Raw genomic sequence first — 22,319 nt, 5'->3', positions numbered from 1 at the left:
GTCAAGAGATGTTTGGATAGATACATTAATGTGAGAAAAAGTTAAGATGTAAGCAAAAGAGATTAGTTTAGTTAGCCATTTGATTACTAACCATGAAATCCAGAATCTGCTGAGAGCCTGATTAAAAGCCTTCATGTCTGGAGATCAAGATTGCTACAAGAGGTGCAGGTATGATCTCTGAAAAGTCATCTCAAGGGCAAAGTGGAGTTTCTGGAGTAGACCGGAATCAACAAGGGATACTCAACACCTGTGGTGGGGTTTAAATGCCATAAGCTCCCACAAAGTAAAATCTTGTGATGTAGGGGAGGGCAGAGCTTCACTTCCAGATGAGCTCAGTGCCTTCTCTGCTCACTTTGACCACTAGAACAGGGGAGAACCATTGTGCATCTCCATGTCTCCCAATGATACTATGGCCTCAGTATCTGAAGATGACATGTGGGCTGCATTCAAGAGAGGGAATCCAAGGAGGGTATCCAGTCCAGGTGGTGTACCTGGCTGAGTAGAGAAGACCTATGCTGACCAACTGGCTGGTGTATTCACGGATATCATCAACCTCCCATTCCGGCATGTATCCACTTGGTTTAAGCAGGCTTCAATCATACCAGTATCCATTAAGAGTGTGGTAACCAGCCTCAAAGGCTATTGGCCAGTGACTCTTGCATTCCATAGTGATGAAGTGCTTTGAGAGGCTGGTGTTGAAGCATATCACCTCCTGTCTGAGTGGCAACTTGGACTCGTTCCAATTTGTCTAGCAAAGCACAGCTCTTCACACAATCCTGGACATTTGTACAGCAAAGATACATACATTTGGATGCACTTTATCAATTACACCTCAGCATTTAATACCATCATCCCTTCAAAATTAAATAGAAATAAGACCTGGGCCTCAATACCCACTTGTGCAACTGGATCCTGGATTTCCTCAGTTGCAGACCCCAGTCTGTCCAGATTGGCAAAATATCTCCTCCACCATCTTCCTCAGTACAGGAGAACCACAGGCATGTGTGCCTTGCCCCCTGCTCCACTTACTTTATGACTGTGTAGCTAAGTACAGCTCCAACACCATATACAAATTTGCTGATGACACCACTGTTTTGGGCTGTATCAAAGGTGATGATGAATCAGCATACAGGAACAAGATTGAAAATTTGGCTGAGTAGTATAATAACAACAAGCTCTCACTCAATGTCAATACGACCAAGGAACCGATTGGAAACTTTAGGAGAGAGAATCCAGAGGTCCATGACTCAGTACTCATTAGAGGATCAGAGGAGGAGAGGGTTAGTAATGTAACTATCTCAGAGGACCTGGCCTGGACCCATTTTAAAAATATAATTGCAAAGACAGTACAGCAACTCTTCGACTTTCTCAGGAGTCTGTGGAGGAATGGCATGTCATCAAATATCTTGGCAAACTTTTATAACTGTGTGTTGACTGGCTGGCATACAAAAAGTAGTGGATTTGGCCCAGTATATCACTGGTAAAGCCCTCCCAACAACTGAACATTGCTGTAGAAATGCTGCAACCGTTACCAAGATCCTCACCACCTAGGCCATGCTTTTTTCTTGCTGCTGCCATCAGGTAGCAGATACAAGTGCCTCAGGATTCACACCACCAGGTTCAACAACAGTTACTACCCCTCATCCATCAGGGTCTTGAACAAAAGCAATAACTACACTCATTCTATTTCTAGTGTTCCCATAATCGATGGTCTCACTTTAAGGACTCTTTTTATCTTATTATTTCATGCTCTTTCGTTTCATGTTATTTCATACTCGTTATTTATTGCCACTTATTTTAATTTGCATTTAATCCTGTTTACAGTTACTGCTCTATAGATTTGCTAAGTAAGCCCACAGGAAACACAATTTCATGGTTGTATGTGGTGACATGTATGTACTCAGGTAATGAAGTTTACTTTAAATTTTGAACTTTGAACTAACTTAATTGGATCTGCACAATGTTGTGGGCTGAAGGGCCTCTTCCTGTGCTATACTATTCTATGTTCTATGTTCTACTATGGCCAATCTGGCACTCAGCTCAGTTGGTCAGCAACAAGAGACAGGCCGCATAAAAAAATAAGAGCAGGAGTAGGCCTGTCAGTCTTACTTTGCCATTCAATTTGAACATGACTGATCCAAGTTCTCTACTTAGATTTTCCTTTCTCCCAAAAATACTTTGATCCCTTTAGTTCTAAGATAGGAAGACATAATTGCTGGTGGAAAGAGGGTGTATTTATTAGTAGAACAATCAGATTTTTTTTAAGATAGGTTGGCCAGGAAGGGATGGCATAATGTGCCTCCTTCTCCTGCTCTTCCTCCTTCTCTTCCTCTGCCTTCAACAGGTCTGCCTCTGCCCCATCATCATTGCAGCCACTGGCAATGAGCCCATCGTAGTATGGATCTGTAGCATGCAGATAGCCACAGTAAATCTTAAGACCTCTTTTATGGAAATTTGCAGTGCACTTTCAGTGCATGAAGGAAACAGAGTAATTACCTGAGCATCCTCAGTATCGACCAGTTTGTGGTTGGCAGGGTGGAGCTTGGTTTGAGCAGCAGAGTTAAGTGTTAAGTATTCATTGGAGAGTAGTTATCAACTTCTGGTCACCATCTAGTTGGCTGAGAGGTTCATAACCAAATCGAATTGTGGACTGCCATGACATGTAGGCATGATAACAGGCTACCAGGAGACTGGGTATTAATTTAACTGGTATGCTGTATATATTGAAGAAATAGGTATTACTCTGAATGCAATGCCTTTCCAAGCTCAGATGCAGGGCTTTGAATGTACAATTCAGTGTAATTTACAGAATCTGATTCTGGTTTATTATCACTGCCATATTTAATGAAGTTTGTTGTATACTGGCATGACATAAAAATGACTAAGTTGCAATAAAAATAAAGTAAATAAATAGTGCAAAAGAGGAAGAGGATATAATGCTCATGAGTTCATGGGCTGTGTGGGCATCTGATGGAGGAGGGGAATAAGCGGTTCTTAAAACAGTGAGTGTGATCATCAAGCTCCTGCACCTTCTCCCTGATGGTTCAGAAAGTTCAAACTTCCAAATAACTTTACTACTAAAGTACATAATTGTCACCATGTACACCCTGAGATTCATTTTCTTGTGAGCACACACAGTAACTCTCAGAATAACAAAGGAATCAATGAAAGAGCGCATCTAATAGGATGGGCAAACAATCAATGTGTAGAGACAATAAAATGTGCAAGTATAAATGAGAAAAAAATTACAAATAAATAAACAATAAATATTGCAAACATGAGATGAGTCCTTGAAAAGCAGACTGTAGGTAATGGGATCAGTTCATTCATGGCAGAGTGAAACTACCCCCTTTCGTTCAGGAGCCTCATGGTTCAGGGGTAATAACTGTTCTTGAACCTGGTAGTGTGGGTCTAGGGGCTCCTGTACTTTCTTTGTTATGGTAGTAGCGAGAAGAGAGCTCTGGCTGGATGGTGGGGGTCCTGGATAGAGGATGCTGCTTTCTTGTGATTACATTCTGTGTAGATGTGCTCAATGGTGGGGAGGGATTTACTTGTGACAGATCGGGCTGGATCTACTATTGTTTTAGAATTTTCCATTCAAGAGCATTGATGTTCCTGAAATCAATAATCTGCTCCTTGGTCTTGTTGACATTGAGCAAGGGATTGTTGTTGTGGCACTACTCAGCCAGGTTTTCAAACTCCCTCCTATATGCTGATTTGTCACCTCATTTGATTCAGTCATCAACGGTAGTGATGCCAGCAAACTTAAATATAACATTGGAGCTGTGCTTAGCCTCACAGTCATAAGTATAAAGTGAGTACAGCAGTTGTCTAGCCTCGTGGTGCACCTGTGCTAATGGAAACTATGAGGAGATGTTGTTGCATATCCCAAGTGAAGAAATTGAGGATCCAATTATATAAGAAGGTATTGAAGCCGAGGTCTTGAAGCTTGTTGACAGGCTTTGAGGAAATGAGAGTATTGAATGCTGGGCTGTAGTCAATGAAGAGCATCCTAATGTATGCATCTCTGCTGTCCAGATGTTCCAGAGTTGAGTATAGAACCAATGAAATGACAGCTGCTGTGGGCCTATTGCAGCAGTCATTGGTGACATACCAAATCGTCTCATTACTTCCTAATGAAGTATAGCTACTGGTGTGCCTTCTTCATGATAGTATTGAAATGTTGGGCCTAGGATAGATCCTCTGACATTAGGAAGTTGAAACTGCTTTCCCTTTAACTGCTGATCCTTCAGTGAGGACTAGAGTGTGTTCTCCTGTCTTCTCCTTTCTGAAGTCCACAATTAACTCTTTGGTCTCACTAACAATGAGTCCAACATTAAAATCCTTTTGACTTATGGCCCTGCTGCTTACTTACAAGAGATTATTTATTCATAATCCTTTTAGAACATTATGAGGGAAATTGTATCATGATGCTGATATTCCCACATCCAGCTTGAAATAAGATGCTGAGCACCATAACTTTAATAGATCCTGCCAATGAATTTTTCTTTCTTATCTACGTTGTATTATGGCAGAGACCTGGCACCTATTTCAGATGTCAAGTCTATAACGAATTGCTTACATCTCATGCATTGATCTCATTGAGATGAACATAACAGAGTTATTTCCTAAATCTTTGATGGACGTGGTTTCCTCCTGGGAAATTTTCTATCTCCCACTGTCTACTTACATTGTTTTCTTCTGACGTGTTACCTGCTCTCAACGCATTCTCAATACATACTACACTCAAAAAGAAATGATTTTCAAAACATCTATAAATGAGAGCAACATCACTGCATAAATGAAAACGACATCACTGCAGAAACCGTAGTCAATATAAACTTTTATATGTTAACAAATCCAAGGCAATCCAGAAGCAAAAAACATTTGTTGATTTACAACTGAAGTCAGTAGTTATCAATCAATGACTAACCAGCATGAATTGATGAACAATTTTGATACTGTGCTCTGTTTCTAAGCCCAAATCAATCTAAATTAATAATTTAGTAGTCCCAGCACATATCCTTGTGGGATTCTGCTTTTTCACTTTCTCCAATTTGAATAACTAGCTTTGTTCTACCTTCAGTTTTCCCTTCTTTAGTCAATTTGGTATCCAATCTACTTTTTACTTGCAGATTTTGCAAGCCCTAATCTGATTAATCGTCTGTGTTACATTTAGTAGAAGTGATAGTGAAGATTTTTTGCTTTCAAATAATACTAATATCCAGACCTTCACACATTCCACATTCTCTAGCTTTCTTATTTGCCTCCCAGTGGACACTTATTTCATATGTACTCATTCAGTACACGTTTTTATTTTCAAATTGTCCACTTTCTTTTAGATATGAAGAATAAAGGTGTTCTCTGTCATTCTTATGGGATTGGATTTCATTACATCTATGAACAATCCAAACCATGAAATATTCTCAAAGAGGTAGATAATGCAATAGTCTCTTTGTAACAGAGAAGTCATTGGGTTCTGACTAAAATCTTATAACTCTGATGGCCCTGTGGTTTAAATACTAAAGCCTTTGAATTGTTCTCCATGTTTCAATTGATTCATTAATGTCCTCTTACAGGCAGGATGTCATTCTGAACATTAAATAAGCTTAAATGCAGAATATTAAAACTGTAATGGCTTTTGAATAAGTTGATGGATTTCCTTAACACTGTCATGAATGGGTGAGATTTGATTCCCTCTGCAGGGATGACTACAATATTGCATTAATTTTCATTCTATTAATTTTATGGAGCATTCTATGAGCCTTATTTATTTATAATTTCATTGTTTATATAAAATCCTCAGTGAACTGTTTATATATTTCTTTAATGAGTTTATAGCCAAGTAAGTTGCTCCCTAGAACATATTTTTAACAATGCTCTGCTTTCTTGCTTGACATGACCTAATGAATTTGGAGGCAATTTATATGATGGCTTTCAATGTACACTAGAGCAATGAGACACTGTGTAAGTACAATAAAAATGAAATGAGATCATTTTAAAGAGCCAATGATGCATTTCAGAGTTATCTCAAAAAATAAGCAAAGAATCAAGGAAACTCAAAGGGAACTGGTTTAATACAACTAATTAAAAATATCACAATTACAGTTTTTTTTTATTTGTGTAAAACCTTATTTATGATATTGCAGCGATTGTTGCACATCCTTCAATTTGCAAGATCAATTTAGAAATTATAAACACAAGGTCTAACTTTGACCAGATTTGGTGAACAGACAGGCAGACATTCACTAAAGCCAGGACAGTTATGGATTGTTCTTCTCGATGCCAACTGCCATCACATAGATTTGGTAGGAACCATTCACTCCTTGCCAGACTGAAAATGTTGGAATTCTAATCTATTCATTTTTGCTGATATTAATTGACCCTTGAGATGCTTTTAAAAGCTAGTTATCAAAACATGGAATATCCTTACTCTAGATTAAGCCTTACCAGAAGTCATGCATTTAAGGTAACAGGGATAGTTTCAAAGAAGTCAGGGGCATGCTTTTTATACAGAGAGTGATGGGTATCTGAAATACACTGCCTATGGTGGTGGTAGAGGCAGCTATATCAGAAACTTTTAAGGGTCTATTAGAAAGGTGCATGAATGTGAGGAAAATGGAAAGATATGGACATTATGCAGGCAGAAGGTATTAGTTTAGTTGTCTAAAGTTGATGAGTTGATTACTAATTTAATTGTTTTGGCACAATATCGTGGGCTGAAAGGCCTGTTCCGGTGCAGTACTGTACTACTTTCTATATCCTACAAAGTTACCTGCAGCTTACAGTTACAGGGCTGTGCCAGGACAGGAAAATCTGGGTTTACCAAACATTTCTGAATTGATTTGATGCCTTATTGTCTCTATGAAAATTAGTACTTCTTAACCGCTTACAATGGTGAAAAGGTGTCAATAAAGCAAAATATTTTCAGGAAGACGCCATATTCAATTTTGATGGTTGATTGTGCAATCTTTTTGGAGTAGATTTTCATCTCGACCACATCCCCACTGAAAAAGTACCTGCAAGCCCAAGCTAAATACTAAACTATATATCTCAAGAATCGTAACTTTCAAAACATAAAGGAAAACACTTGACTGTTAGTAATAATACCATTATTTTAATTAAGGGTTCAGACACAGTGACTATTCCAATTCTTAGGATTCTTAGAGGTTGTATTCTGTTTCTATGCATTTTAGTGGTGCCTGAAATTGATATTTCTGGGCTGTGCAACCAAGCCCTTGAAATTAATACTAGACCTCTTAGAAAGAAAGTCAAGAACTAAATTGTCACACAAACAAGAGCAGGATTATGGAGCCATGAATGTCAGAGAAATTGTAAATTGTAAGAGGTAACTTGCAAAGTAAGGTTTTTGGCATGGATCCTCAATGAAGTGAGCACAGGCTAGAGATTTGGCCCTGCAACATTGAGAGTATTATCTCCGACACGCTAGCCTGCTTAATGATCCTTGCATGGCTCGATGCATTCTGTAAAGTTTGCTGTTGATGATCTACCATGGGACAAAGCTGAGTATGTAATTCTTCCAGCAGACCACAAATGCCAAACTGTAAGAGCATTTTAATGAGACATACCAAGACAGTTAAATTCTCAAAAAGTGCTCTCTTTTACCCTAATGAGCAGAAGTACGGTGATTCCGTCTTTTTTACACAACTTCAGTTCACAACATTCCTCTTCACATATGCTGAATGTCTTTGTAATTAGCTAATGAACACCACAATAACATTTCACCTTTCTGTTATGATGCGTAAGTCCAAAAGATAAAACTAATTAGAAGACACAAGGGAGTCCTAAATGATAGCCTAACTTTGTTTTAACTTTAAGTGAGGTGTACACATGTAATGTGGGTGCCATGACATATGCACTTATTTTTACATATATCCCATAATGAATTATCTAAATGGCCAAATATACTTAATCAAACAAAATATTTACAATATTACTCAAATACTATTGAAATATTAAATACACAACACTCCTCCCTGCATAGTTATTAACTCCACCTCAATAGAGAATGCATCTCAAATATGTAAACAGTATACAACAAATATATACAGACATCCACAGCACAGTAAATTTTAAGTTGTCACATTCAGGCCTAAAGATATAATCACTGTGGAGGATTTCTTACTCTTATGGGTTAACATCTTTGTTGACAAGGGAATAACTCTGCTTGGCAGGTGAGACTTGTGGCTGTGAAAACCACCTCAGCTTCCTTGGTGGTTGTAGGAGTTGACTCTGAGACTGCAGGAAGAGCACAGGACACCTTTTTTCTCCTTATTTTTCTTCTAGTTTGTGCATCTTTAAGCTAAATATTCTAGATCTTCATTCCTTAATCAAAACATCAAATGCTGGAGGAACTCAGTGGGAAAGGCAACACCTCTAGAGGGAAATAGATAGTGAATGTTTCTGGTTGAGACCCTTCATCTGGACTGGTCCAGATAAAGAATCTTCATGAAGATGAGGGTCTCGATCCAAAATGTCAATTGTTCATTTCCTCCAGATGCTGCCTGACGAACCGAATTCGAACAGCAGTTTGTTTTTTTTTGCTTCTTTTCAAGTCTCTCTTAAATCTTCATTCCTTAAATTTACAGTTTGGGAATGACAGACAAATAAATTAATACATCTGGGAAATAGAACTATATATGTACAGAGTCAGAGACGTATTCTTAATCAATACTCAGGAACAAAGATGAAAGTATAAACAGAATAAATTTCCTCGCTAATTATCACGCTGCTGTAGACATGAATAGTATTGTGGATAATCCTCTAAATCATTGGCTTTTTTTATCAATCACTAAATTATACTGTTACTGTTGTGTGAATACTTTTCCGGTAAATACACCAGAGGGTCTAAATATAAAAAAAAACATATTTGAAACATAATCACAATGCACCTGTCACATAATTGTTTCCACTTTTAACTGAGAGATGTTGTTAGAAGACCCAACCAGCCCATTTCCAGGATTTTATTTTGCCATTTAAATGTTGAAATGCTATGAATTTGATATTTTACCATGATTTTAATTCCAGATGACCAAGTTCTCCAAGCCTCAGAAAACCCAATGGCTAAAGAGAAATAAAGACCATCCAGGACAAAATTATCCATCTACGTATCTAATGAATTAAATGTATCTTCACCATTTACTCCCCATGTTTGGGATCTTTTCCCTCACCATGTCTCTTTCAATCTCCTACAGATCCTTGTATATTTCCATAGGTGACATCAGATATGTACATCATTTGACCACCCCATAATTTCTAAGGCTTTAAATTACACTCTGACCTATCTTGCTATTCTGTGCAAGCTCACTAAGCTTCCTCCCCCAAGTTTAAGTTTCAATCACTGGAAAAACAACACAAAGTGATCTCAGGGATTTTCTTCACAGAATCTGACTCAATGTTGTGATACTTATTTTTTTCTGGCTTTATTCCATTTTCATGTTTTGTCAGTTTTGAAGCATTTAAATATAAGAATATGATTTTCAAGTTCATGTTTATCTGGTCATTCAACCATACATGAATACTCATGAGTGCAGCCAAACAAAACAGTGAAACTGTAGTGCCAAGTTGCAAAACACAGCAGTAACAATCACACGCAGCTCAAGGCACATGTAGCACCTATAAGACAGCAAACTCATGTTAGATAATTAGTAAAATAGATTCACACATAAACAAATATCATTCAAGACCCTGAGTCAATGAATGTTGCAGTAGTCTGCATGTGAACACAATATAGCCTGTGTTCTACCAGCAAACATTAGGGGGCAGGACCAACGCTAGCTATACCATCTCCAGTGAAGCGCATTAATTTTGACACCTCCCTCCTGTGCAGCTGTAATCAGGCGATACAGTGGTGTGCAGCCTAGTCCTTGCTACAACTGAAACCATGCAGCTTCCCCACCATCTGCCCCGCCCATCCACCAATAAATCTGAGTTTGTGCAGCATTCCATGTTAGCTATGTCCAACAGGGTCTTGCAATCACAAGAAATGCGACTAAAATGATCACTCACTGTCAGACTGGCATTAACTCCTATGATGACTCTCTGATGCAGGCACCAGCATGTTAAGTTTCTCCGCCAACGAACAACTCATTGATGGGGTAGACCTGCAGTATTTTAAGTTCTTAATGTCCAGTAAGGTCTTGCTGACAATAACACATTTGGTTGACCCTGTAGAAGCTGCTGCAACTGTCTGTGCTGCCATCTTACTGGAAGAAATATCATTTAATTTATCGGAGATATGTTTACTCCTCCTCATCCACAAATGAATGCTTCAAATTCTAGGCAATAAGTTTGTTCACCTCACTGAACCTGTTTCCAAAGTTACTTGTCAAACAGAAGCAAGAAAAAAATAATAGTAGACTGTGGGATATATTTCCCTGAATTATTTTTCATTTGCATCTGAGCAAATTTAATATTGGCAACATTAACAACTTGGGGTATAATAAAATTAGGCATGGTATTTTGCTTAGGTATTACACTTTCTATTTAGTATTAATGACCAGGCAACCTTTCTGCCAAAGTGATTAAGGTTCAATTAAATTTATAATAACGAAGAAGTAGAGTCCTGCTTACTTGCAATTCTCAATGTCAAATTCAAGCATTTTCTACATACAGCACTTGGGCGAAGTTCAATTTGGTCTCAAGGGCTGGAACACAATATAAAGATGATAATTGATGAGTTGTAGCTGTGAACAAAGTCACCGGAGAGACACTGAAGCTAGTGGACGTAGAAGCCTTTATTCTAGCAAAATGAGTATACAGGCATCATATTCGAGAACACTCTTGGAAGAAGTGACCTGCTCCACCCAATATTACATGACAGTTTTGTATGCTAAAGATCAAAATGAACAGCAGGGCTATTCTATAGTTACAATGCTTCCTTTGAATTACATGTAGTTTGCAAACATCACCTTCTTTGGACCCACACCCCAGACACCCAAAATAAATGTTAATGTTAATCTCTGACTCTAGGCTGCATTCATGCATATGCAGGCATCTGAAGTCTATGTGAAGTGTTTCTTTGTTTGCCATTAACCCTAACCAGCTGCTCCAGGAAACACATTGTGTTTTAAATTCCATCTGCAATCCACGTTCAAATTTGAAGAATAGCTGTTGTACTTAATATTTGCTATACACCTTAACTCCAGAATATGCCTGAGCAGCCTATCCTCTTAGCCTCCTGGATAAAAATAAATTTGTTCCAGGAAAGGCCAAGCTTTAAAGAGGATCCAATCAAATACAGCAGCAAAAATGTTGAGTACTTTAGACCCCCTTTCCCAATTATCTCAACTGCTCTGTTCAACTATCTCTACACTATTACCCCTAATCATACCCACAAAACTAATCAGAGACTGTTTCAGAAATTTGACCAACAGTCTTTAAGCTGTAGCTTTGTCATTTGTATACCTGTTGCTTCCTTTCTTGCAGGCCAATTGCATTTTTATCTTCACCCCTTCAATCTCTGATTGTGAAAGCTTAGTACTGACTGTTAGTGGTTACTCTCTGGTCAGGAACACCAGTAAGGTAAATGTATCAGACTCACAGACAATAGGTCACACTCATGTTATGACAATAGATTGTCAAAATCTTGATGACTAATCTCTCAGATGCTCTGATCGATGTGCAGGAGAGGCTAGTGTGGTCTATATTTGAATGAATGTAAAGACCTGGCAGCCCCCTTTTCTAGACTGTCCATTCAATCATTGGCTCAACCACTGAGAGGGGTGCGATCACTTGTATTCACTCCCCATTTAGGTTTGGGTGACTGCCTTTGGATGCTGTATGTAATTACTTTTCTTTCTCGATCTGCTATGCCATCGAAGTTGTGGAGCCTGATGTCTCTGCTGTAACTCGGACCCCTTCCCATTTATTACAGAGTACAGTTACTATTATAGTTTAACATGTTGTTCATGGCTTGCTGTCACACTTTCTCAGTGTCCTCTGCCTTCATGTCTGCTATGGGTCTACTTCCATCAGGTGTGGCCAGAACCGATGCAGTTAGCTGGTGTTCATCACTTAGGTTCTCTGCAATGACACTTTTACTGTGCAAACTTGATCTCTTTCTCTGTCTGTGGGGATGACAAGAAGGTGGATCATACAGTTTAGCCTGAGCCCAGTGTTTCCACTGGCTGCCTCTAGGACTGTACACCAACACAGGCGCAGTTCATCTGGAGCACCACCTGTGGTTCTATCCACCTGAGAGCGGAACCTGTCTTTTCAACCAGCTCCCTTACCATGACTTGGTCACCTGGCTCTGGGAGGCTATCTTCTCTCCCTCTGGCTCTCTCTGATCCACAATATGTCACTACTGCTTTGCTTGAACCTACAATATGTTACCTTCATTACAGTGGTCCTTCATGTCTCCACGCAGTTGCAGTTTCTTCCTAGTCACATGTAAATTCTGTTGCTTCCTCTTCTTCTAGCACCCTCTTCACGCTGATGTCTGCACACTCGTTCACATTCTGCTCTTAACTATTTCCCGTTTCTACCCCCTCAGGCAGCTGTACTACTTCTAACAGCCTCTGACTATGCTTGGCCCCTCCCCTTGGAACCTCCTGACGTGATTCCCTGTCTCCCCTCCCTGCAAGGGGTGTCTCTTTGTGGGACACACCTGATTGGTGTCCCTTTCTTGTCCATGTTATTTCTCCTTTTTCCGAGTCTAAGATCCCACCTGCCTGTTTGATCAGGTTTCTTGTTTTCTGGCTGCCTGTTAAGCAGAAGAATCTCTAGATTGTATAATTTATATATATTTTGATAATAAAATCTACTTTGAACTTTGAACCTGCCCTACTCAGTGTGCCTATTCCCAGGAATTTGTTAGGGCGAACCCAGAAATGTACAGGAAGCTACATTCCTTCAGTCTCAAGTACCCCGGACTGACTTCTCTGTGTCTTCATTGTTTTACATTCTACACTGGTAATGTAAGTTGCCTCTCCAGTTGTGGGCAAAGGTAGATCAGTTATCGGTACTGACAACCCCATGTCCACTGACATTTCACATTGCTGGCCCTCTTGTGTACATCCCTGGATGACCACCACTGACTACAGAGGCTGCCATCAGCCATTTGTCTGAGTTCACCAGCTCTATAATCTGATCAGCAGTCAAATCAGAAAGAGAGGGTGCTGCTGTGGATTCTGCCTAATTTTGTGAGTGATTCTCACACTTTGCTCTCTTTTCAGAACACGGCTTTCAACCATGGTCCGAGAAGCTGCAACTGTAACAAATCATGTCCTTTACCCTCCCGTGTCTATTTCAGCTGTTCCTTACTGTGTGCCCCAGTTGCTGGCACACTAAGCAGGTTTTCTGTGACTTCATGGCAGCTACATGCACTGCAGCCACTCAAAGACTTCTCTTCCCCCTTCCTCTGATCTATCTCACTACCCGTGATACTATCGCGGAGCAGGTCGATCGCACTGCTTTCCCCAAATCTAAAACTTCCTGGTGGGCTGAGCTCAGGCCTTCCATCAGCGCTTTCAGGAAGACTGGGTCATCCCTCCCTGAGTTATCCAACCTGAATACTCCTCATACGCTCAATATTAACATTCTGCCTAATCCATCGCAGGCTCATCAGCTCTCTGCATGACTGACATTATTGTTCCCCAGTCACTTCCCCCTTAATGAAGCAACATTGCTGACATTCTCTGCAGTTGCCGTCTACCGTCCTGCACCCCCTAGGCCATACTGTGCTCATATTCCTCGAGTACTACGCTTTTACCAACACGTATATATCTTCAGGGTGCATCTGGTAAATTTCAATCATTTTCTCAAGCTTGCCCCAGAGTTCTACTTTCTCACAGGTGACCTTAAGTGAGGGCAACTCTGATAAAACGCTTTGCTTCTCCCCAGGGATGAAGGGCATATGGATAGTTGTAATCAAGGTCAAGATCTGGCTTGTTCATCAATGTTCTTGACCTGACGTTGGCTAACCTCAGTCGGTGCCATCCCTACAGATATATCAATGGGTATAAACTCTCCCACAAATATCTCCACGTTACTTCACACACTATGCAAAATATAAATGCTGGATAAAAATTAAACAGTTCATACTTAAAACCATAGAGTACATACTCAGCAATCTGCCATTTACGTGTGTCTGGACTCGTAATGCCTGCTGTATCCCTTTGCATGTAAAAGTGTTGCTGCAAGGTTACAGACTTATTCTTAAAACATACAAACACATTCATAGATACATTTGCTACTATACAGTTCTACACACACACACACACACACACACACACACACACACACACACACACACACACACACACACACACACACACACACACACACACACACACACACACACACACACACACACACACACACACACACACCCCCCCCCCCCCCCCCCCCCCCCCATATCTACTAGTTCAGCTCTCTGCCATGTCCGTGATACTTTGTGATCCCATAGTCACTGATCTGAACAGATCTAAGTATGAGTACTAATCTTTAAAAAATACTTGCTCACTTCGACTGTTGAGATCGCTGGCCACACAATGGGATATGATTGTATCCCGGATGAGTCCCCAAATGTTTTAACTGTGGACAAAGTCAATAGAGGGACACTGAAGCTAGCAGATATAGAAGCCTTTATTCTATCAAAACGAGTATTCAGGAGTCCTATTCGAGACAGTCTTGGAAGAAGAGGCCCGCTCAACCTAATATTACATGACAGTTTTATATGCTAAAGGTCAAAGGTAACTGCAGGACATTCTCTAGTTACTATGCTTCATTTCGGGGTTGCTGGATCCTATTGGGATCTTTGATTGACAGTAGCTCTCAAAGACTGCGGTCCTGCACCATGGCATGTTGCTGTTCTTGGAGCTCACTGATCAGCTGCATTTCAGCATGTTCAGGTTCGGCTTGAAGTCGGGTGCGTCTGGGGCCTGTGCAGCCCCGTGGACAAGAATTCTCAAAGGTATCACATGCTGAAGCGTAGTGGGAAGATCGAAGACAGCTGGAGTGGCTGTCAGAGGGCTCTGAACTTGGTAATCGATTTACTGATTCTCGAGTCGGGGAACTCGAAATAAAAAATACAACACTTCAGTCTGACTGTAGCAGCGAAGTAGCGACTGCTGGCTCTCCTGTCAGTGAGAGAGAGAGCTTGTGGAATATTCATATGTTGGAGTGAACAATAGTTTTTGATGGACTGTGGACCATGATATCTCTTTGAGGGCTTTGCTTTTGCTTGTATGTTGAGTGGTGGGAATGCTGATGCTTTATGCTAAAGAAATTTGTGGAAGCAGGAGGGGGAGGGTTGAAGCTACTTGTTGTGGCTTGTGAGTGGGAGCAGGCAGGGGCTTTGTGATTCTTATGTTTTTTTCTGTCATTCACTCTTAGTGGGCTTTCTTTCTGTTTCACGAATGTCTGTGGAGAGTAAGAATTTCAGGTTGTATGTTGTTCACCTTCTCTGATATTAAATGGAACTAATGAATGTTTGAATTGCATATAATTTTCAAAAAAAATTCATGTTGCAGACATTCAAAATGAACATTAAGGTTAATCACTGATTCTAGACCACATTCATGCACATGGAGTATTCCTTTGTTTGGAATTGACACCAACCTGCAGCTCTAGGAAGCCCTTTGTTCTCAATCTGCAATCTACATTCATTTCTAAAGAATGACTACTGTTGATCTTACTATTTGCTATATACCTCAACTCCAGAATGCACCCTAGTGGATGCACTTTCATTTTAAATGGATGCTCTGCAAGAAGGACAATGAAGCAATAATTGCAAATCTCACAAGCCAAGATGGCTATGATACAGTTCGTAAGATTCCCATTGCTTGTCAAAAAAAATGTGATAGCAGAAGAATACTAGAAGATGAAAGAGACTGCATATCCTGAAAGCTGGAAGGACTCAATGGGCCGAGCAGCTTCTGTGGAGGGAAAGAAACTGTGGGCATCTTGAGTTGAGATCCTGCATCAGAACTAGGAATAATAGTCCTAAGAATTTCTTCCAGTCATCCATTACTGACAGTTCTTGCATAAATTAATCAATGTATAAACATTTTGGAATAGCAATTTGATTAGAGGCATTATTCTGTGCCTAACCTGACACTGCAAGAGACTCATGCTTGGTACAGCAATGAACCATTTCTTCTGGCAATTAGGTCAAGATTTTTATTTTATCGATAGCAAGATTATTTTTGAAATATTTTGAAGACACTACAATTTGGAAGGACTTATTTCATCTATTTGTAATGCCTCTTAATTTACACATATATAGGTGTTAAAAATCTATTTTGAAGTTTGTGAGGCTGCAGATGAGACTGAATTATCAGAAAACTGATGAAAGATGTTACTGACAATGCAGAAAAAAAGTGTTGTTTACTGATATTCAGTTTGGGTTTTGTCACAACCACTGTCTCCACTTTATAGACCTGAATCTTGAAGCAGAGACATAAGAGACTGCAGATGCTGGGATCTGGAGCCTTAAACAATAGGCTGGAGGAACTTAGCAGGTCAAGTACAATCAGTGAGCAGAAAGAAATTGTTGACTTTTCAGGTCATGATACAGGGGTTTAACTCAAAACATTGAGATTTCCTTCCCTCCCACAGATGCTGCTCAGCTTGTTTGAGTTCTACCAGCAGATAGTTTGTAGCTCCTGAATTTTAAAGTGATGGCCTTAACTTCAAGGCAGATTTGAAACAGCTTAGCATCAAGCACCCCTAGTAAACCTCAAATCAATAGGTATCAAGAAGAGAGAATTCAATGTTTAGAGCTAAACATCACACAAAGGAAGATAGTTAGGATTGTTGGAGGTCAATGATCCCAGCCCCAGGACATCATTACAGGGGTTCCTTGGGGCAGTATCCAAGACCTTATGATTTTCATCTGCTTCATCAATGACCTTTCATCTATCATAAGGTGAGAAGTGAAAATATTTGCTCATAATTGTATGGTAGCCTAGCAAGTGGGACAGTACCATTACAGCTCGAGGTGTCGGCGTTCAGAGTTCAGTTCCGGCATCATCTTTAAGGAATCTGCCTGTCCTTCGTGTGGAGTGCATGGGTTTTCTCCAGGAGCTCCAGTTTCCTCCCAAAGTCCAAAGATGTACTGATTCATAGGTGAATTGGTCATTGTAAGTTGTCCTGTAATTAGCTAAAGATTAAGTCAAGGGTGTCGGGGGTTGCTGGGCAGTGTAGTTCAATGGACCAGAAGGGCCTCTTCTCACTGTATCTCAAAATAAATAAAAAATAAACAAACAAACAAATAAATAAATGTTTGATTTAATTTGCAACTACCCTGCAAATGAAACAGTTCATGCCTTTGTCCAGCATGACCTAGACAAAATATCTTTGAATCTCTACTCCATTTTCATAATTTAGAAATTATTCTATCTAAACTTATGAGTTCAAAACTGATAATGTCACGTTTCTGCACGCTGCATTCTTCTTCAAGTTTTCACAATCTATCAATATCACTTAACCAAAGGTCTCCACTTGGTCGTAATTTCTACTATGTACTGAGTACAGAGTAATGCATGGGGAGCACAAGGAGCTAAAATTGTGCTGAATTTTTCTGAGCTTCTCAGAAAACAGATCAAATTTAATAAACAGTGGAGTCAACTCCATTATATTCCTATACTGCTTTCTCTCTCTAACAGCAAAGAAAGAGTGATGCTAGTTTAGCTGCCTTTACAAATTTATAAGCATAATCATCTTAACTGGGTTTTCAATTTTGAACAAGAGAAAACCTGTACATGCTGGAAGTCCAAGTAACATATTCAAAATGATGGAGCAACTCAACAGGCCAGGCAGCATCTATGGAAAAGAGTAAACAGTCGACTTTTCGGGTTAAGACCGTTCATCAGAACTGGAGCAAAATGATGAGAAGTCAGAATAGGAAGGTTGTGGTGATATCATGTGTCACGTGTCAGAATGTGATTGGACCGAGTTGTGAGCATGTGCAGAACTACAGAATGATCGAGAAGCTTGTGTGTTAAATGTGGTTGCTGTTTGCTGTTAAATAAAAGTTCTAGTTTTATTTCTTCCAGAATATGGTTTGTTCTTAGTAACCCATGGTAGGTACAAAGAAAACAACAAAGGTGAAGGAGGGGAGGAAGAAATACAAGGTAGTAGATGGTCGGTGAAACTGGGAGAAGAGGAGGGGTGAAGTAAAGAAATGGGAAGTTGATTGCTAAAACAGATAAAGGGATGGAGAAGGGGGAATCTGATAGGGGAGGATAGAAGGTCATGGAAGAAAGGGAAAGGGCAGGACCACCAGAGAAAGGTGATGGGCAGGTAAGGAGATAAGGTGAGAGTGAGAAATGGGAATGGGGAACAGAGAGAAGAGGGGCCATTACCAGAAGTTTGAGAAATCAATGTTCATGCCATCAGGTTGGAGGTGCAGCTCCTCTACCCTGAGTGTGGCATCAACTTCCAACTTCCACTTTGCCCTCAAATTCTCCCAGTCCATTTCCAACACCTCCCTCTCCTTTCTTGATCTCTCTATCTCTGACTCTGGAGACATTATTTATTGATGTCTTTTATAAACTCACTGACTTTTACAGCTACCTGGACTATACCTGTCCAGGCCATAATTCATCTGTGATTTCTTGCTGCATTATGAACCTTCCTGAGCTCTGAGATCATCTGGGACAGTTCTTCATATCATTCCCAGGGTCAAAACTGCACATGATGAAGTAGCTGTTAGTTACTATGCTCCATTTATGTGGAATAACCTTCCAGAGGATCTGAGATCTGCCCAAATTTAAACTCTTTTAAATCAAGGCTTAAAACGTTCCTTTTTGCCGTAGCTTTTAATTTGAATCTCCCGCATTATAACTTCTATTTTTGTGTAATTTTATTCTTTTATATATTGTCTGAAATCTGATGATTGATTATATATATTGTTCTATGTAAAGTACTTTAAACAGCCTTGTGTTTGAAAATTTCTATACAAAAATCGTGCTTGCTTGCTTGTTCTTTGCAGCCTGTTACTTATACAAATGCCATCCTTTTCTCTCAATTCCTCTGTCTCTGCTGCATCTGCTCTCAGGATGAGATGTTTAATTCCAGAACTAAGGAGATGTCCTCCTTCTTCAAAGGAAGGTGCTTCCCTTCCTCAACCAATAATGCTGCCCTCAACACACCTCTTACATTTCACACACATCTACCCTCACCCCATCTTCCTGTCATCCCACCAGGGACACGGTTCCACTTGTCCTCACCAACAACCCCTCCAGCTTTCATGACCAGCACATTATTCTCCATAACTTCCACTATCGCCAACGAGATCCCATCACCAGCAACATATTTCCCTCTCCCCAGCTTTCTACTTCCTGCAGGGATCGCTCCCTACATGGCTCCCTCATCCAGTGGTCACTCCCCATTGATCTCACTCATGACACATAACTTTGCAAGTAGATCTCCTCCCTCACCACCATTTAGGGCTCCAAACAGTCCTTCCAGGTGAGGCGACACTTCACCTGTGAGTCTGTTGGAGTCTTCTACTGTATCGTGCTTCTGGTGTGGCCGCCTGTATGTCAGTGAGACCCAACATAAATTGGGAGCCTGCTTTGCTGAGTACCTACACCCCATCCACCAGAAAAAACAAGATTTCCCAGTGGCCACTCATTTGATTTCCACTTCCCACCTCTATTCCGACATATCAGTCCATGGCCTCAATCTACTGCTGAGATAGGGCCAGAGTCAGGTTGGAGCACAACACCTTCTATTCCGCCTGGGTAGTCTCCAAGCTGATGGCATGAACATCGATTTCTCAAGCTTTCAGTAATGCCCCCCCCCCCCCCCACCATTCTCCATTCCCAATTTCCTCTCTCACCTTATGTCCTACCTGCCTATCACCTCCCTCTGGTCCTTCCCTTTCTTTTATGGCCTTGTGTCCTCTCCTATCATATTCCCTCTTTGCCGGCCCTTAATTGACTTCTCAGCTCTTCACTTCAACCCTCCCCCCCTCATGGTTTCACCTATCACCTACTACCTTGCACTTCTTCCTCCCCTCCCTCCACCTTCTTACTCTGACATCTCATCTTTTTTGTACTGCTTTGATAATGGGTCTTGACCCAAAACATCGACTATTTATTCTTTTCCATAGATGCTGCCTGTCCTGCTGAGTTCCTCTAGCACTTTGGGCGTTTTACTTGGGTTTTCAACTCACTTTGATTTTGTAGACTATACTGCTGTTGTTCATGTGGATCTTGGAGATGAAATATCCATTTTTTGAATCATTGAAGGTATCAGTACTTGACTGTGTCAATTCTTTACCAATAATTGGACTTACTTCAGCAGTATATTTAAAGTAAACATTTTTCTCACACTTCTCTTCGGTATTCAGCAATGAAATCATGTCATTGATATAAAGCTGACTGAAATTCATACCTGCACTGTGAGGAAATGCCTGAAACCACACATCATTACATTCTATCACGTCTAATCTTCCTGTCGAGTCCCCATACAAATGTTATCATGTTATGGAGTCATGGTGCTATACAGAATAGAAACAGGCCCTTTGACCTAACTCATTTACGCCAATGTAATCTGAATTTTGCTTTGTTTGTGATGTTTGACTTGCTTCAACTGCTTTTCCTTCAGCTTCCCATTCAGATTCAGCTGAACCAGACATAGATTTTTCTCTTCTGTGGCAGATGCAACCAAAACAATATCTTGGCAGTACTTTCTATGATTTCTCCTCCATGGTCATAAGAAATATGTTTTTTGCTGTCATAAGGGGCAGCTTTATATGCAGTTAAGGCCCCTCATGAGTGTTGATTGTTTTTTTCATGTATAATTGGCTGTATGCTTGTGACAAGTCCAGCTCTTGCTAATTCAGTTTACAGACCTTGTGAGCTAGGTAGCAATACTGTTTATTATCCCAGTTCAGATGAGGATTACTTTATAATCCCTGCAAAGTAATGCAGTTTGTTCTGCTTTTGGCAAGACTGAACAATGTGCTGAGTCATTCAAGGTTACTTAACTGTGTCTCCCTTTGTGTCTTCTGTGCATATCTTATTTATCTAGCCTTGCAGTAAATTGCGTTGGCACTTGGCTTAATTCATTTGGGGGTTTTGTGCCTTAATGCATCTATACATGTTTTTCAACCTACTTACATATTGCTTAGTTTGCTTATGGATTCTTGCTTGCAAAATACTCAACATAAGCACATTCTTTCTATTTTTTTTATATCAATCTCCTTCGACTACAAATTATCTTATATCTTGCCTCTATAATTTCTGGTTTCACTTGCTGACCTTTAACAAAACCTACACAACACACTTGCATTTTCACCTGATAGTTCCTGGGACTTTGCAGAACTTCTAAATCTATATTTTCTGACCACAGTGAAGCTGTTAACAGCTGTTTATCATCTCATAAATATATTGACAATTATGCTTCACTCTGTGCATTGTTCAGTACATCTGCTTGTAGCATATATGCAAGTTTAAGCTTCACTCCTCACTCAGCTGATCAACTTCAATATCATATCCTGCAAGTCTCTCATTTGAAGCTTTCACTTACAAGTATTGCCCTCATGTTCTGAAGCTGCTTGGCTGGCATCACTCTGATGTGTAGTCCTGAATCTAAACAATGATGCTGTAAATTACCTTGCATTGTACATTTGAACCATTTCACTGTTCTAAATTGGCACACTCATGAATAGCAATTTACATTACATTGGTACCACTAGGTCTGAGTTTCCATTTTCCACCTTTAGCACTTCATCATTTACTAGGTTTATACTCATTGATCCACATGAACTACCCTTCCCTCCTGACCTTCAGTTCCCCTTATTTCCTCTGTGTGTGTAAGTATGAGTTGCTTATTATTGCTAGGAGCTCCCAGAGCTACCATTTTCTTAAGTAACACATCATGCCTCACACCTGCAGTACAGTAATATTAATCTTATGGATGTAAGGTCTCAGGTTTTTATTTCATCATGTGATGACTTTTCACTATCCAGGGTTAGAAGGCTTGATGCTAAAGCACAGATTTTTCACACAACACAAGTTCATGGTTTACAATGTTAGAAAAATAGAAGGCTATGGGTAAGCCTAGGTAGTTCTAAGATAAGGACATGTTCGGTACAGCTTTATGGGCCGAAGGACCTGTATTGTGCTGTAGGCTTTCTATGTTTCCATGCTTATTTTTGATTTTCAACTAGCACTATTTAGAAATACTTCTGAGAAACATTACTGTCCAAGCTCAGAAAGCCATTTGTAGACAAAACTGAGATTGCTACTGTAGCTCCCTGGGTCGCCTCAGGCTGGCTTAGCTCGTTCTCGTCTAGGGGGAGCAGCCTTCGGCCCCTCCAAACTGCTTGTTATAATCAG

The 22,319-nt window shown here is 40.1% G+C and overlaps 1 pseudogene; it reads left to right on the top strand.

Annotated features, from left to right (window-relative positions):
• Positions 1–13,314, top strand: part of LOC140733985 (uncharacterized) — a 39,178-nt pseudogene extending 25,864 nt beyond the window's left edge.
• Positions 13,315–22,319: the final 9,005 nt, after the last annotated feature.

Source organism: Hemitrygon akajei, chromosome 10 (assembly GCF_048418815.1).
Source record: "Hemitrygon akajei chromosome 10, sHemAka1.3, whole genome shotgun sequence".
Taxonomy (NCBI): Eukaryota; Metazoa; Chordata; class Chondrichthyes; order Myliobatiformes; family Dasyatidae; genus Hemitrygon; species Hemitrygon akajei.
The sequence above is the reverse complement of the archived record's forward strand: the minus strand, read 5'-3'. Positions and strand labels throughout refer to the sequence as shown.